Raw genomic sequence first — 15971 nt, 5'->3', positions numbered from 1 at the left:
ACATCCTTCTACCTCACCTCTCTGGGCTGCTCAACAAGCTGGTGAAGAAGGACAGCTCTGTTGTGGGGCAAAAACGGGACAGTCTCAAGGCTGTGGTGGAGAGGAGGATGAGGGAAAACTGAAGTCCATCCTGGACAACCCCTCTCATCCCCCTCCATGACAAGCTGATCACACCCAAATGTAGGACTGAGTAGTTCAAGAGTTTGTGCCAGCAACCATCAGACTGTACAACAGAGCCTGACCCCCCCCACCCACCCACCCCCGCACCACACAGACATGCTTATCATAATTCTTAATTTTTCACATTTCATTTATCCAATGCTGTTGATTGATTTATTGTGTGCGCTATGTATGATGAGTCTATTAATTTATTAATTAATTAATTTATGAATGGCTCTTTATAATAATAAGTTATAGATCTATGAACTGCATATTTGCTTACCACAGTGAAACGCTGCATGTTATGGACAATTTTACCCTTCTCTTGTTGTGCTTCGTTCGGGGAGAGAGCTTTGTGTCGATGAACCCAGAGGGAGCAGTAGAGAGCGTTACTTAGCTGCCTGATAGACTCTCTCTCTCTCCCGTCCCCCTCATGTGAACCCTGGGGCTTCATGTGTGTTCTCCCCAGGGGGGAACCAAAAAGATCTCATGGATGAATGCAGGCTCAGAACAGAATTACGGAGTGATTTTTTTTGTGCTCATTCCTGTCAAGGTTAGGCCTTTCAATACTCTATAATGTCTTGTATCCATTACTGGCCAAGAGCACAGTCGGTTATCGGAGTGCTTCTGTTGAAATGATACCCATGCCGTTCTCAGCCCCTGAAAAGTACCTCTTATCTCTCTTAAAACAAACATGGCTTATTTGAACTTAACTATGAGGTATGTGTCGCTATGCTATATCCAGCAACTGTGTTTAACCCAGATTGTAAAATACAGTGGTCAATCGGTACAAGAGAAATACATATTTCATAGGATTCAACTGAAGTAAGCTTGTTGGTATACTGTAGTAACCTGCTGTACAGGTTCAAGGATTCAAAATGTTTCAATGGATTCCAGTGATTTGAAATGGATGTATGGCTATTCCATCCTACACGCCTGTCTGCTGACATTGCCGCTGGTTATGGCACTACGGGGAGAGTTATCGGTCATCCTGTAATCTGCTCCTCGGTACTCCCCTGGGATGCCAGGGACAATCAGCAGTCTGACCGCAGAGGCCGGGGCACCATGTCTGTGACCGCATGTCTGTGTTCACGGTCGGTCAAGTCAAGTTCCAGTTTGTGTCTGAAGAGGAGAGCTCCTGGGCTATTGTGAACCTCCACCTCAATTCCACTTTTCAAGCACACTTCATCACCACCTGAGGAACCGGCTTTATATTCAAGTCTTTCAACCAGGCAGACCTCTGGACTGCGGTGTGTGTGTGTGTGTGTGTGTGTGTGTGTGTGTGTGTGTGTGTGTGTGTGTGTGTGTGTGTGTGTGTGTGTGTGTGTGTGTGTGTGTGTGTGTGTGTGTGTGTGTGTGTGTGTGTGCGTGCGTGCACTGTGCATGGGAGCCAAGTTATAATTGAAAGTGGGGGTGCAGAGTTGGAGAGTGGAGAAAATGTTTTGTGCATGCAGAGTGAATTTTGGGTCAGGAATTTCCCTTTAGGGATCAATAAAATGTATATACAGTATCTATGAACATACTGAGCTGGTTTCAATACACAATATTTATACTGCTCTGTAAAGAAAGGGTGGGAAATATGATACAACAAGTATTTGTGGGTTATCCTATACTTGAAGCTAACTGATATTCCCATTACGTGTAACTCTTGGGTCCCTTGCTCATGTCTGCTGCCTCCCCTCTCTCTCTCTGTGTACTGTCACCATCATCATTCTACATTAAGGAGAGCAATACATTAAGGGCCTTATCTACTAATGGTTTGCACATATAAACCTGTGTGCAAATGCCTTAATAGTCGCAAATTAATATGCAAGGTGATCTATGAATGGTGTGCATGGAGAATTGTGCAAATTTGCACGCTCTATCCAACTAGTACTTTTGGCCGAAATTAATATCTAATAAGGGGCGTGCCTACCCTAGCGTGCAAAATATGGGAGGAGAAAATGCAAATACATAATTGTAGCACACGCTCAGTGACTTATTAACTCTGAAAGCAGTTTCAGTGGTGGTATTTGTGTTTGCTATTTAGTACCTTTGAAGGACAGGTACTAATTCCTTCATTGTGATGTGCTCTCTTCTCCAAGTTGCAAGATGGTGATTTTGGAGATGGCTGGCTTATAGGTAACTCAATTTGGAAAAAAAACTAAATTTGAGCCTATAAGGTTACAAAGTGTACTATGTGATATTTTTGTATTTATTCATTTCAAGGTAACTATTTCCCCACACAGGAGATCTGGGTTATTTCCAGTGTGGTTCTACTGTATAACGTTGCCGCCGAGCCAAGGTCTCATGGTAGAGGGAATCATTTTATTATTTTTATGTTTGCGCTGCAGTAGGCTTAAAGGGATATTCTGGAATTTTTGAACTACAGTATGGGAAACACCTGGGGAAAAAAGCATAGCATATAGGCCTTTATTTGACAGCCTAAATAATAGTTAAAGGGATATTCTGGAATTTTTGAACTAGGGCCTCATGTTGGAGTCACCTATGATGTTTTTGACTGATGGAGATCATTTTCAGTTAATTCCAAGCAGTAGATAGCTTTGGGTCATTCCAATTTCCACTGGTGGCTAATGCTAGTGCTACACAATGAAGTCACTTTAGGTTGTAGTAGCAGGACTACACCCAATCATCGTTGATCACAGAAGGGCTCTCCATTCAAGTTTAACCGTTCACAGAAAATATGTTCACCATGAACGTTGGCTGGCGTTGTGTCATCGTTGCTATAGGGGGCAGGAAAGTACACTAAAGGTACTGTACAGTATAAAAAAGTGAGAGAAGCCAAAGCTATGTCTAACGATGGTGGTGAGTTTGACAAACCAAGGACTAGTTTAACGCTCTGCATTGTGCAACCATGATGCAACCTCGCCTCAAAAAAACCACACAGCCGTCTGGGTTTGCTTATGTGTTTGTGTTTTTGTTTTGTTATTTGAGATGATTACAAGCTGTTTATATTACATGTGCTTATAGCCTCGTTTACCCAGATCATTTCAGCGGTTTCACGATGTGAAGGGGGCACTTATGTACGACTCGGCTCATCTAGTACAACACTACCAGCAGGCTGTTTAGTATAAAAGATTCATAGGAGAGGCGGTGTTATTCGGCGCAACCTGCAGCCTGCTGATGGATATTCAGACATGTTCTTCATCGCTCATGCTCTTTTTCTCCGGGGGTGTGTGATTAAGGCTCTGGCAACACACAGCTTTATATAAGCAGAGTATCTCCGTGCTCCTCAAACACACTGAGCGTGTGCGTTCCCCCTCAAACTGTCCCTGTGTGTGTTGTACTGAGTCTGTCTCAGTAAACACTGTGTAGGTGTGATAACAGGAGCAGTGAATTGGATCAGAGCATCTTCCTTGTGTCTCTCATACGGTATATGAATGGACTGCTTGGTCTCGCACTGACTGATCGGATAACCTTGTTTAAAACAAACTAACCTTTCAAAACAAAACAAAAAAGGTTCTCTCTGTTTGAACTGGATACTGTTACTGTCTTGCTACAATAAGATAAGAACTGGGTAGAATTGGGTAGACACACATACTCGCACACACCCGCACACACACACGCACACACGCCAACAATATAGCATGGCATACACGTATATTAGACAAGTTGGTCCACTTGTGGTATATGGCTCAGTGTCACGTTTAAGCCTTGCTCAAACGTACTGTGCAATACAGCCATTGCTTACGTGCATTCATTCAGTCATACAATTCACATTTCCCTCAGTCCAACGTCCATTTTTTTCGACTGCAAACTAACTTCTCAGACCGTTCGCTTATGTTTGCAAATGTTCGCGGTGAACACAAAGCTAACTGAATTTTGTTCAAAATAGTTTGTAAACGTTCTCGCTGAATTTGAAGGCACCCCTGGCCCGAGTGTCACGCTTCAGTAGAACATAGTGAATAAGCAGCAGCTCCGGGGGTTTCAGCCTGTTGCCGTTCTGTTTTGGTCTCCTCACTATCTCTGGTCGTGGCTAGTTAGTCTGTTTTCTTCTGTGATCAGACAGACTCCCACTCTGCTCTCTGTGATCTCAACTAGTACAGACAGACTGCCACTCTTGTCCTGTCTTCTCTGTGATCCACCCAGCTACAGATAAGACTTCCGCTCTGCTCTCTGTGATCTCAACTAGTACAGACAGACTGCCACTCTGCCCTTTATCAAGGCCAGTCTGTTACTTTGATGTTTCGTTGCAGGGCCTGATGAATCGAAGAAAAATGACACTGCCAGTGTCTGAGAGCGCATTCACACACACACACACACACACACACACTCGCACACAAGCACATGCAAGCACACACGCATGGAAGTTTGCGTGCACGCGCGCACATTCACGCGCACACACACACACACACACACACACACACACACACACGGTGATCAGTCTGAGATGGATGCAGGTAAGGAAGTTATGTAAGCGTACAGTAGGTGGTTGGTCATTCTGAACTAAACCCTCTACATTGTAGAACGTTTCATTCTCTTATCCTCTGTATAGTATATACTTGCTGGCAGAAGACCTGCCGAAGACAAACAGCTTTGAAACCTGGGTCTCTTTACCATAGCATCAGCCTGTGAAGACAGGCATGCATGACAGGTCAGGGTGCAATGTGGCAATTCGTTTTTTCATTAGAATGTCAAAACGGAAAAAGGTTTTTTGGCCCATAATTCTGTTGTTTCATTCCAAATGGAGAAATGAAAACCCACATCCCAGCAAGTACTTAAAACGGCCGTTTTTTCACTGTTGGTCAATTCATTTTCTTCATATTTTGTTTCGGGCCGTGAAACAGAAAGACGAACAGCTGATTCCGTATTTCGTTCTGTCGTTCCAAGGTGTCAGGTAGGGAAAACGAAATCACGTGGTCTGTTAGTCACGTGGTCCAGTCCAGCATCACAGGAAGCGGGGTCATTTAAAAGTCCTTATTGGTCTGAAGCTAGCTAGCTAGGTAAGGTACATTAATGGAGATTAAGTCAGTAGTCGATCGAATTATTGTTATTAAAAGTGGAGAGGGTGTATGATTTTTTTTCCCGATTACCGTCTAAAACAAGCGAAAGGGCGCTGTGGGTACAGCGTCTGAAGAGAGGAGAACGCAGTGGTGTTCTAGCTGCTGGACATGGCCAGGTAACTTATGGGAATCGTCTCCAGGACAGAGTTCGTGGGAAACATTTTGTGAAAAGTAAGTATTCGTTACTCTTGTTATTATTACAATAGACATTCCAGTCTCACCAGACCCTTCCAAGAGGCTTTAATGCATCTGGTTCATGTTTCCTCGCAAGTACGTGTGTGTGTGTGCGCGTGCGTGCGTGTGTGTAACAAGTGCATGCAAATTGTACAGTAATTGTTGAATGAAAGAACACAATGTACAGTAAACAAAAGTATTTTAATATGTCTATCTCTTCTTAAATATCTTACAGTTTGACTAACAAGATACCATGATACCAATGGTGATGCCCCCGCGCCACCCTCTCCCTCCACCCAGCCATCTCAGAGGGGCTTTCGGACACTGGAACTAGTGCCACCCTCTCCCTCCACCCAGCCATCTCAGAGGGGCTTTCGGACACTGGAACTAATGCCACCCTCTCCCTCCACCCAGCCATCTCAGAGGGGCTTTCGGACACTAGAACTAGTGCCGCCCTCTCCCTCCACCCAGCCATCACAGAGGGGCTTTCGGACACTGGAACAAGTGCCACCCTTTCCCTCCACCCAGCCATCTCAGAGGGGCTTTCGGACACTGGAACTAATGCCGCCCTCTCCCTCCACCCAGCCATCAAAGAGGGGCTTTCGGACACTGGAACTAATGCCACCCTCTCCCTCCACCCAGCCATCAAAGAGGGGCTTTCGGACACTGGAACAAGTGCCACCCTTTCCCTCCACCCAGCCATCTCAGAGGGGCTTTCGGACACTGGAACTAATGCCGCCCTCTCCCTCCACCCAGCCATCAAAGAGGGGCTTTCGGACACTGGAACTAATGCCACCCTCTCCCTCCACCCAGCCATCAAAGAGGGGCTTTCGGACACTGGAACTAATGCCGCCCTCTCCCTCCACCCAGCCATCAAAGAGGGTCTTTCGGACACTGGAACTAATGCCACCCTCTCCCTCCACCCAGCCATCAAAGAGGGGCTTTCGGACACTGGAACTAGTGCCACCGTCCTCCTCCCAGTCACCTGCCTCTTTGTTATTGTTGTAAATAGTTATTAAAGTGTGTTATATTTGCTTCAATCGCACGGTCGTTCTGCGTTGAATTAGCATGTCGGAAGGACAGCAAGATCTAAGGCGTTATTAAGGTTAACAACTGTCTGATCAAGTGAGTTGGTGTGGCACTAACAGACATATGTGAACATTAATGTATCTTGACATGTTTGTTTCTTGGTGTAATGTGCATAGTGTTACCTTTGTGTAGGACATGTGCTTCATTATACAATTTGATTTGATTTACCACAAGAGAACCATTTGACCTAAGAGCGAGGGCACAGCTGGAGGAACTACAAGCATCACCACACTTTAAAAGCTTTAATAAGTATTACACACGAAGGGGCAGTTTCTTATGTATCAAAATGTGGGGATGGAGAATCTCTGACAAGGTGATAATTTCACAATCTGGTTTCTATGCACACATTAAACCAGGTGACCAAATAGAGACTTCAGAGAGACTATCATCAGTCAGGAGTTAGCTACGTAGACATGGTGCTACTTTAGTCATGCCTCCTTCCTCACAGGCAGAGGGAAACTACCAGGACATGCAGTGCAGAGAGCTTGTCAGCTTTTTGCTTTATGTATACAAGTTGCAAGAGCGACTGAAATAATGAAAAGATTTACAATCCTTAAACACACCCTTCCTCTTTCTCTTGTACCATTGCAGAGTGATATTTTAACTGTTTGTGCTTCCCTGAGCAACTTTCAACCTAAGTTCATTAAATTAATACCGGTTATGCAGATCTGATGATGCAAATGAATGTCTCTTTTCATGTGGTGGGATGATAATGATGACAATCTACATAATAGCTCGTTGCAGGCCAAGTTACTGGCTGTTGGCCTTTTGGGTTTGATGTCCATGTATTATGTTTAACCGTTGTATTTGTCAAGCAGAACACACTTAGAACATGTGCTGTAGGAGCCATATTAATATTATTAAATGGTTTTGAGTTTACTTTATTGAATGTATTTATTGATTATTGATTTTCTTGATTAATGTGATATAAATCCCTGATTGCCTGGACAATGGTTTATATATTTTTGAAGCCACAAAATTCTCATACTCAACTCATAAATAATAATAAAAATAATACTCCAATAATGTGTTTGCTTTTTAATTTATGTGATGTGTCTGTGGCCTTCATCAGCCTGTTAGTCATTCTAGAACATACGGACACAAAGGTCTCTTATAGATGTGCCTTCTGAGGTAGTGTGAAAGAACGGAATAGAACAAGGACAAATGTGATATTTTCAAAACAATTTGCGAGGAACTCTTTAAAAACTTTAAAAGTGACTGGTGAGCATGGCTTGGCTGACTCTTGGAAATCATTCAATAAAGGAGAGCAGAGACACTGAAGGCTAATTGAGCTGTTTCATGGTTTAAATCACAGGGCCGTTTTGTTTGCATGTTGCAAGTATTGTTAGAACAGATTATGGTCCAAGGAAATGTGGGTCTGTTACATGTGCATATCGTTGCATCGCCTTCCTCTTCACCACCTGAAATCCAAGCCAACATTGCAAGTATGTGATGGGCCTCCACACATCTTTTGGGAAAAAAGAAAGAAGTTCAACTACTTACTAGTCAACAACTTACTGCCACAATAAATCACCAGTAAAATAAGACACATACCTTTAAGTCTCATTCAAAATGTATGAGATGCACTCCTCATCCTGTGGGACATTAAAGATCAAAATCCCAGGCTTAGTCCAGATGACAAAGTGGCAATCATTGTGTTGTGTGTGTATGTTCCAATAACCAACAGCATTGGTGTTAATTCAAGTCAAACTTTATTGATATAGCACATTTTATACACAGAGGCCACGCAATGCACTTCACAGAAAGCCATGGGGGGTGGGCATAGGGACACCCCCACCCCGACATTCCAGAGGGAAGCATAAAAAACAGTCATCACCTGGGGGCCAGAAAACTGAGCTGTAAAAATGATTACCTGACCTCTCTCAAGGAGACGATCGAGCAAGCTCCTGGAGCATGTTTTCTAATGGCTGAGAACATTTGCAGAACAATACATTAAAACATCTAATTGGCTAAGGAACAATATACAGGGGAATATATTACAATATATTACAATTTACAAAGCAAAAAGGGCTAAATAGTTTATAGGAGAGACATGGTGGATATAGTACATGTGTGTGTGTGTGTGTGTGTGTGTGTGTGTGTGTGTGTGTGTGTGTGAGTGAGTGCGTGTGTGTGCATGTGTTTGTGTACTAGGGCCCAGGTATAGGCAGGGTTGAGGGTTGGCCACAACTACGAGTAACTTGTCATATGGCAATGTCTTGTCTTTTTGTCCTGACTTTTGGAACTGTTAGCAGTTCAGTACCTAACCAGCTTGTCTGAAATGTATATAGGTGCACGGCCGTGGAGAGATATATAGACAAGTAAAAGAATTTTGAAGTCGATTCTAGAACTGACCGGTAACCAGTGTAGTGATTTTAACACAGGTGTGACGTGTGCCCTGGTGTGTCTTCCTTAAACCCTGGCTACCTACCTAGACAGAACATAGGGGCTTTTATTCTGTGGAGCTCTGCTGGAGAGAATTAATTATATTTGTAAGGGCACTTGATCTTGAGCATTGACTCTCCATGGCAGTCACAGCTTATGATTGATTTTTATTTTGGGTAAAACTGAATACATACATCAAAGATGCAAGTATTGCCCAGAGTATGGCACATTCCAGTATTAAGAACACTTATTTCAAATGTGGTCCTTGGTCGTATATAACAATACATCTCCTACCAGCCCCCCGGATACACACCTGGATAGGTTTCTGATAGATAATTTGGACAGGTGTTGAGAAGATTCATCCAGCTTCTAGCAGTTAGTGTTGCGGTTATTGCCTACGGAGGCAAGGATGATATAACCTACCTGTAATGCAGTGCCAGTAAAACAGAGTTTTAAGTTGATAACAAATGTCTTTCTGTAATTGCTCCCATTGCTGATTACACGGTATAATACTGTTGTTCTTAAGTGTAGTTGCTAAAAGAGGAAATACATTTCTCATAACAATATACCTCTCTTGTTAAAGGACCTAGACATATCTAAATGTTAAGCACATGCGTGAACAGGTACACAGTCGGTCATTCACCAACATGTCACCAAATCTATAGCACCTTTTAATCATTGGGCTATTGAATGAACTTCCACTCAAAATGTAAAGTACTTGCTTCAGAAATAGGCAATAGCATTTCTGTCATTGTGAAAGACATAATGGAGACAATGTGATAGTGTGGGAGTAGAATGACAAGGAGACGTGTGACAAAGTCAGGTCAAGTCGATCTTTACTCACACGTCAAATGCAAACAGTTACAGTTACAGTGCTGCAGAGAGACAGCCACTCGTCACTAGCTAACACAGCACAATTAGCAAACATGCTAAACTCCTGCTCGGGGCAGGACGGGTTGGAGCAGAGGCAGAGGGGGAAGGGGCAAGTCGGGGAGAGGTAGACAGGCCCAGGGCAAGCAACTCTGGGGGAAATGGCACTGGAACATTCACTGGACCTGTGGGCCAGACAAGAAAAGGAAAAGATTGTTCACAACCTGTCATTTTTCTACAGGGACTGCAGGGAGTAATGTCCACCAGACACAGAACGAGAGTCTACACAGAATGAGTCTACACTTATGTCCTATTACAGCCCTAACATTATTGTTTTTACCTTGAGCGGTGCTGGGTGCGGTGTCCTGTCTCTCACTACGTGGTTTATACTGATCATCAGCGGTGGCATCCTAGAAGACAAGATCATGTTAGTCACTGCAAATCTCTAGTTCATGAATAAAGATTTGTTGTGGCTAATAAATGGCAAAAAAGCTACAGTGTGCCGACTTGTAAATTCATGGTAGGATTATTGAAGTTGAGTTCCCCTTAGGATTATTGTAGTTGAGTTCCTGTCTCATGTAGAACAACAGCATAGGATGAACAGTGAATCAGGGCCAGGAATACAGCAAACAAAAGTCATGTCAGACAGGGCAGCCAGACAGAGTGAGGCATCATCCCAGATGCATGTCTCGCTACTGGCCACAATCAACCACGGGTTGTCTGGAAAACACTGAACCGTCTGCGGATGCTGCAGGACACCATGGAGAAATGGAAATTCACATCTTCAAATGCTTGTGTGTGCGGTGAACCCCAAACCATGGAACACATCATGAGATGTAGCTATGCTCCACAATGTACCGGAGATGACCTGGCCGAACCAAAGGCCAGTCGCACTCGCCTGCGCCAACTACTGGAAGGACGTGATGTACAAGATGGCCAGACACGAGGAAGAGGACAGGGCAGCAGCTAGCCCTAGCCTATACTGTATGTAATAGCAGTTCAAATGTAAATGATTTACATGTCCTCTGTCACACTCAACAAGGCCCACAAATAAAATGGACTTACTGGGTATGACCTGGTGATCACTCCACAATGTCAGGTCCTCTCTTTATCCAGTCACTGTACACATCTGAGCCAAGGAGGTTTAGATCTGAGCCTGAAGGAATAATGTAGAGAAGGCAAAACTGGGTGGTGAGCATCAGCAATCGGCCTCTCTGTATACAGTTACATGCAAAACACTCATGTAATTCACAGGTTAGCAGTCTAGCTAACGTTAGCTAGCATTCTGGCTCTAGAAATAGGAAAAGCTACAGCAGACCACATTGACTTCATATTGTAATAATAACAAGAGTAACGAATATTTACTTTTCACAAAATGTTTCCCACGAACTCTGTCCTGGAGACGATTCCCATAAGTTACCTGGCCATGTCCAGCAGCTAGAACACCACTGCGTTCTCCTCTCTTCAGACGCTGTACCCACAGCGCCCTTTCGCTTGTTTTAGACGGTAATCGGGAAAAAAAAATCATACACCCTCTCCACTTTTAATAACAATAATTCGATCGACTACTGACTTAATCTCCATTAATGTACCTTACCTAGCTAGCTAGCTTCAGACCAATAAGGACTTTTAAATGACCCCGCTTCCTGTGATGCTGGACTGGACCACGTGACTAACAGACCACGTGATTTCGTTTTCCCTACCTGACACCTTGGAACGACAGAACGAAATACGGAATCAGCTGTTCGTCTTTCTGTTTCACGGCCCGAAACAAAATATGAAGAAAATGAATTGACCAACAGTGAAAAAACGGCCGTTTTTAGTACTTGCTGGGATGTGGGTTTTCATTTCTCCATTTGGAATGAAACAACAGAATTATGGGCCAAAAAACCTTTTTCCGTTTTGACATTCTAATGAAAAAACGAATTGCCACATTGCACCCTGACCATGACACCTACAGACAAGAATGAAACAAATGAGAAAATACAACAGAAATACAGACAAAATCAAATAACAGACATGAAAAACATGATGGAAAGACATAAGCAGCAATTTGTATAGTGTTTGTGTAATCGTCTCTGCTGGGGACATCTGTACTGCCGGTGTCTGAGCTGCTGTGAGTGAAGCCGGCTGGATGACAGAGGTGAGCAAGATGGGTGCGTTATTTTCTCGGTTATGTAAGCCAGGCACAGCTGGTTCTAACTTTCGTGTTTTGTTTTGTAACGGTCTGTTTGTCACGTGAAGACGGTATCTAAAACTAGTCAGGTTTTCAAGATTAAACGTGTCAGATCTTGAACGTGTCTGGCTGATTCGCTGGCTGGCTGGTTGACACTGACTGGCTGGTTGACTGACTGACTGGCTGGTTGACTGACTGACTGGCTGGTTGACTGACTGGCTGGCTGGCTGACTGACTGGCTGGCTGGTTGACTGACCGACTAGCTGGCTGGTTGACACTGACTGGCTGGTTGACTAACTGGCTGGTTGACTGACTGACTGACTGGTTGACTGGTTGACTAACTGGCTGGCTGGTTGACACTGACTGACTGACTGACTGACTGACTGACTGGCTAAATGGCTGCCTGGAGGGATAGCTGGCTGGCTGACTCGCTGAGGGTAATAGGTAAGAAACCAGAGATCTCAGCTCCAGAGAGGTGACTCAGCGTACATGTCACTAACAAGAACACTGGCCTGAGCCTAGCCAGGAGTCAGAACATATAGAACCCAACCCTGAGCCTAGCCAGGGGTCAGAACATATAGAACACTACCCTGAGCCTAGCCAGGAGTCAGAACATATAGAACACTGCCCTGAGCCTAGCCAGGAGTCAGAACATATAGAACACTGCCCTGAGCCTAGCCAGGAGTCAGAACATATAGAACACTGGCCTGAGCCTAGCCAGGAGAACATATAGAACACTGGCCTGAGCCTAGCCAGGAGTCAGAACATATAGAACCAAACCCTGAGCCTAGCCAGGGGTCAGAACATATAGAACCCAACCCTGAGCCTAGCCAGGAGTCAGAACATATAGAACACTGCCCTGAGCCTAGCCAGGAGTCAGAACATATAGAACCCAACCCTGAGCCTAGCCAGGAGTCAGAACATATAGAACACTGCCCTGAGCCTAGCCAGGAGTCAGAACATATAGAACACTACCCTGTGCCTAGCCAGGAGTCAGAACATATAGAACCCAACCCTGAGCCTAGCCAGGAGTCAGAACATATAGAACCCAACCCTGAGCCTAGCCAGGAGTCAGAACATATAGAACACTGCCCTGAGCCTAGCCAGGAGTCAGAACATATAGAACCCAACCCTGAGCCTAGCCAGGAGTCAGAACATATAGAACCCAACCCTGAGCCTAGCTAGGAGTCAGAACATATAGAACACTGCCCTGAGCCTAGCCAGGAGAACATATAGAACACTGCCCTGAGCCTAGCTAGGAGTCAGAACATATAGAACCCAACCCTGAGCCTAGCCAGGAGTCAGAACATATAGAACCCAACCCTGAGCCTAGCCAGGAGTCAGAACATATAGAACACTGCCCTGAGCCTAGCCAGGAGAACATATAGAACACGATTAAGGGTTCATTTAATATTTTTGAGCAGTTTAGAGTCAGATGGAGGTCCAAAACATCTGCATCCACTGAATAGAGTGACACATCTAATTTGAAAGAGATGCATTGAGATGAGTGCATATCTGATTATACTGTATGGGCAGACTTGCCACATGGCTGCGTTAAACCAGATCTTGTCCAGATTAAAATGTGTCTTCTGTCCGAGGGAGAGGGGGTAAACATGGGGGAGTGTTGGGTGTGCTTTACAGTGTCGGACAGAAACACGTTAGGAAAATACAGGCTATAATAAACATGGGTGGGCTAAAGGGATCGTATAGCACACAAATGTTGCATGTGCCATGAATGGTTTTAAAATAGACTTTTGACATTCTAAAACAGAAATTCTGAGAATAATTAAGGATCATATTTGACATTTGACCTTTGACCTTAATCCTTGTTTAAGAGGACACAAGTATTTGCTTTAATATATGAATGCATTATTTATTTATTATTATTGCAAGTCTCAATACTCTTTTGTTGCAGCAGATACTTTGTTCCAAATGTCCCCCTGATCCTAAGTGTGTGTGTGTGTGTGTGTGTGTGTGTGTGTGTGTGTGTGTGTGGGCGGGGGGAGGTCTATGGACAGGATTCTGTAGAAGATTGAGAGTGAAGGAGACATCTTCTGAAGTGCAGTGGAGGTGTGTGTCCTGATTATCCACCCTTTCATTCCTCCTTAAGCATCCTCTTCATTTCACTCCATCAATCAGAGAAGGGCTTAACAGTGACCAATCAAAGGGATTCACTTTTGGAAACCAGCCACATTGATTTGCCTCTGGGTATTCTACGCAGCTTGTAAATACGACTGGTACTGTGGCTTGAGCACAAAGGCAGCAAACAACAGGTTTGTTACGCAATAAACGTGAATGTGTACTTTAAGCTTTCAGTCAATATTTTGTTTTCCTTTAATAACCTGTATAGTGTGTGTGTGTGTGTGTATGCGTGTGTGTGTGCCTGCATGCATCTGTGTTTGTGCGTGCACGTGCATGTGTGCATGCGTGTATGCATGTGTGTGTGTGTGATACTCAGGGAGCCATGGTAACTCAATGACCCTTCATACAACAATGCAGAGCCAGAGAGGACGCAGGTCTGACGGGCAGCTGCAGGCCCCTTCTTCCCCCTGCCCTCTGCATTCATGGATGATACACTTTTCCATGGCTCTTCCATGTCGAGCTGGTTAATGATTCTAGTGTGTGCGTGTTTCAGTCATCTTTCTCTTACAGCCACACACATACAACGAGAGCAAAATAGGAATATTGTTGTTGGTTTTGTTAAATTTGCTCCGAGCTTAACCACAGCAGAGACACACTGACACTGACACACACACTGTGAAATACCGCAGATCTAAAACACAGAGAAAATGGTTGAAATCACACTATTTGCCAGCCAATTAGTCTGACGTTCCTCTGTACAGTGACTTTGACTAATGGCTGCTGTTGCTGTGATTTATAACCTGGCTAGAATTGAGCTGGTGTCCAAGACCATGAGGACGTCCCCCTGGGACATACACAACAAAGACGTCTGAAATAAGACCAATCATTCTGTCAGCTCATAAGTCTGTGTGACAGGCTGGGTAGAGCCTGCACCCCCCCCCCCCCCCCCCTGCCTGCCCCCCCCCCTCTCTCTAGCTCTCGGTTAATAAACCGATTTCTTCTCATGCTGTTTAGGCTCATTGATCCTGAATGTTTACCAGCCAGCCATGTATGAACACTGTCACACCAACAGACTTTAATTAGATGGTATATTAACCACAGAGTCTCTGATTTGGTCTGTCTTTTTGAACTTCAATGGCCTTTGCTTGGTGGTACAGGTTCTTTCAATTCTAGCAGTTCCCAAAACTGAAAAGCACACTTACGTTCTCCTCTTCCTATACGACAAATGACCAAGCTGAGAGACTAAGAATAGAGAGAGAATAAGGTAAAATAAGATAAGATATATAATCCCTGTGGGGGGAATTTGGTGTTTCAGCAGTGGAAAAGGTACTGTAGCAGTGGGAAAGATACAGTGGAATAGATCATTTAGATAGATACTGTAGATAGATAGATAATACATAAATTCAATTACAAGGAAAAAAGAGAAATTACCAGAAGTAAAAAAAAAATATCTATATGCCTAGATATTGGATACATCCATACAGTACATCCATCCATCCATCCATACATACATACAAACAGTCTGTATAGACATATGTATAATAATACTTGTGAGTATAATAATACATACTAGTAGATAATAGATACATGCGTACAGCCTCCAGGCTGTCCAGATGTTGGCCCACGGTAGAGCCGGCCCTCCTCACCAGCTTGTTCAGCTTGACTCCCCTGCCTTGATGCCGCCTCCCCAGCAGGCGACGGCAAAGAAGTGTGATGGCTACAACAGACTGGTAGAACATCTGCAGCAGCCTGCTACACACATCGAAGGACCTGAGCCTCCTGAGGAAGAACAGTCTGCTCTGTCCTTTCCTGGTGCACTCCCAGGAACTTGTATGAATCCACCATCTCAACTTCCTCCCCCTGGATGGTGATGGGGGTCGGAGGCCTCTTGTTCCTTCTGAAGTCAACCACCAGTTCCTTGGTCTTGCTTCCTGGCCCCTCCAGGTGTGAGTTCAGTGCTGAAGGCACATGGTCTTAGATACTGCAGGCACAGTACTTCAGGTACAGTATATTGTAGTGAAGTGGATATGCGG

The 15971-nt window shown here is 44.3% G+C and overlaps 1 long non-coding RNA gene across 1 annotated transcript; it reads right to left on the bottom strand.

Moving 5' to 3' along the window:
* Window positions 1-9638: 9638 nt before the first annotated feature.
* Window positions 9639-11453, bottom strand: LOC311309870. The gene is made up of 4 exons (XR_014630473.1): window positions 11046-11453; window positions 10746-10836; window positions 10021-10090; window positions 9639-9865 (listed from the first exon to the last, which is right to left on the bottom strand). It is a non-coding gene; the product is annotated as an uncharacterized lncRNA (long non-coding RNA).
* Window positions 11454-15971: the final 4518 nt, after the last annotated feature.

The sequence above is a fragment of the Borostomias antarcticus genome (genome assembly GCF_949987555.1).
Source record: "Borostomias antarcticus genome assembly, chromosome: 5".
Taxonomy (NCBI): domain Eukaryota; kingdom Metazoa; phylum Chordata; class Actinopteri; order Stomiiformes; family Stomiidae; genus Borostomias; species Borostomias antarcticus.
This window is presented reverse-complemented; position numbering and strand designations above follow the sequence as displayed.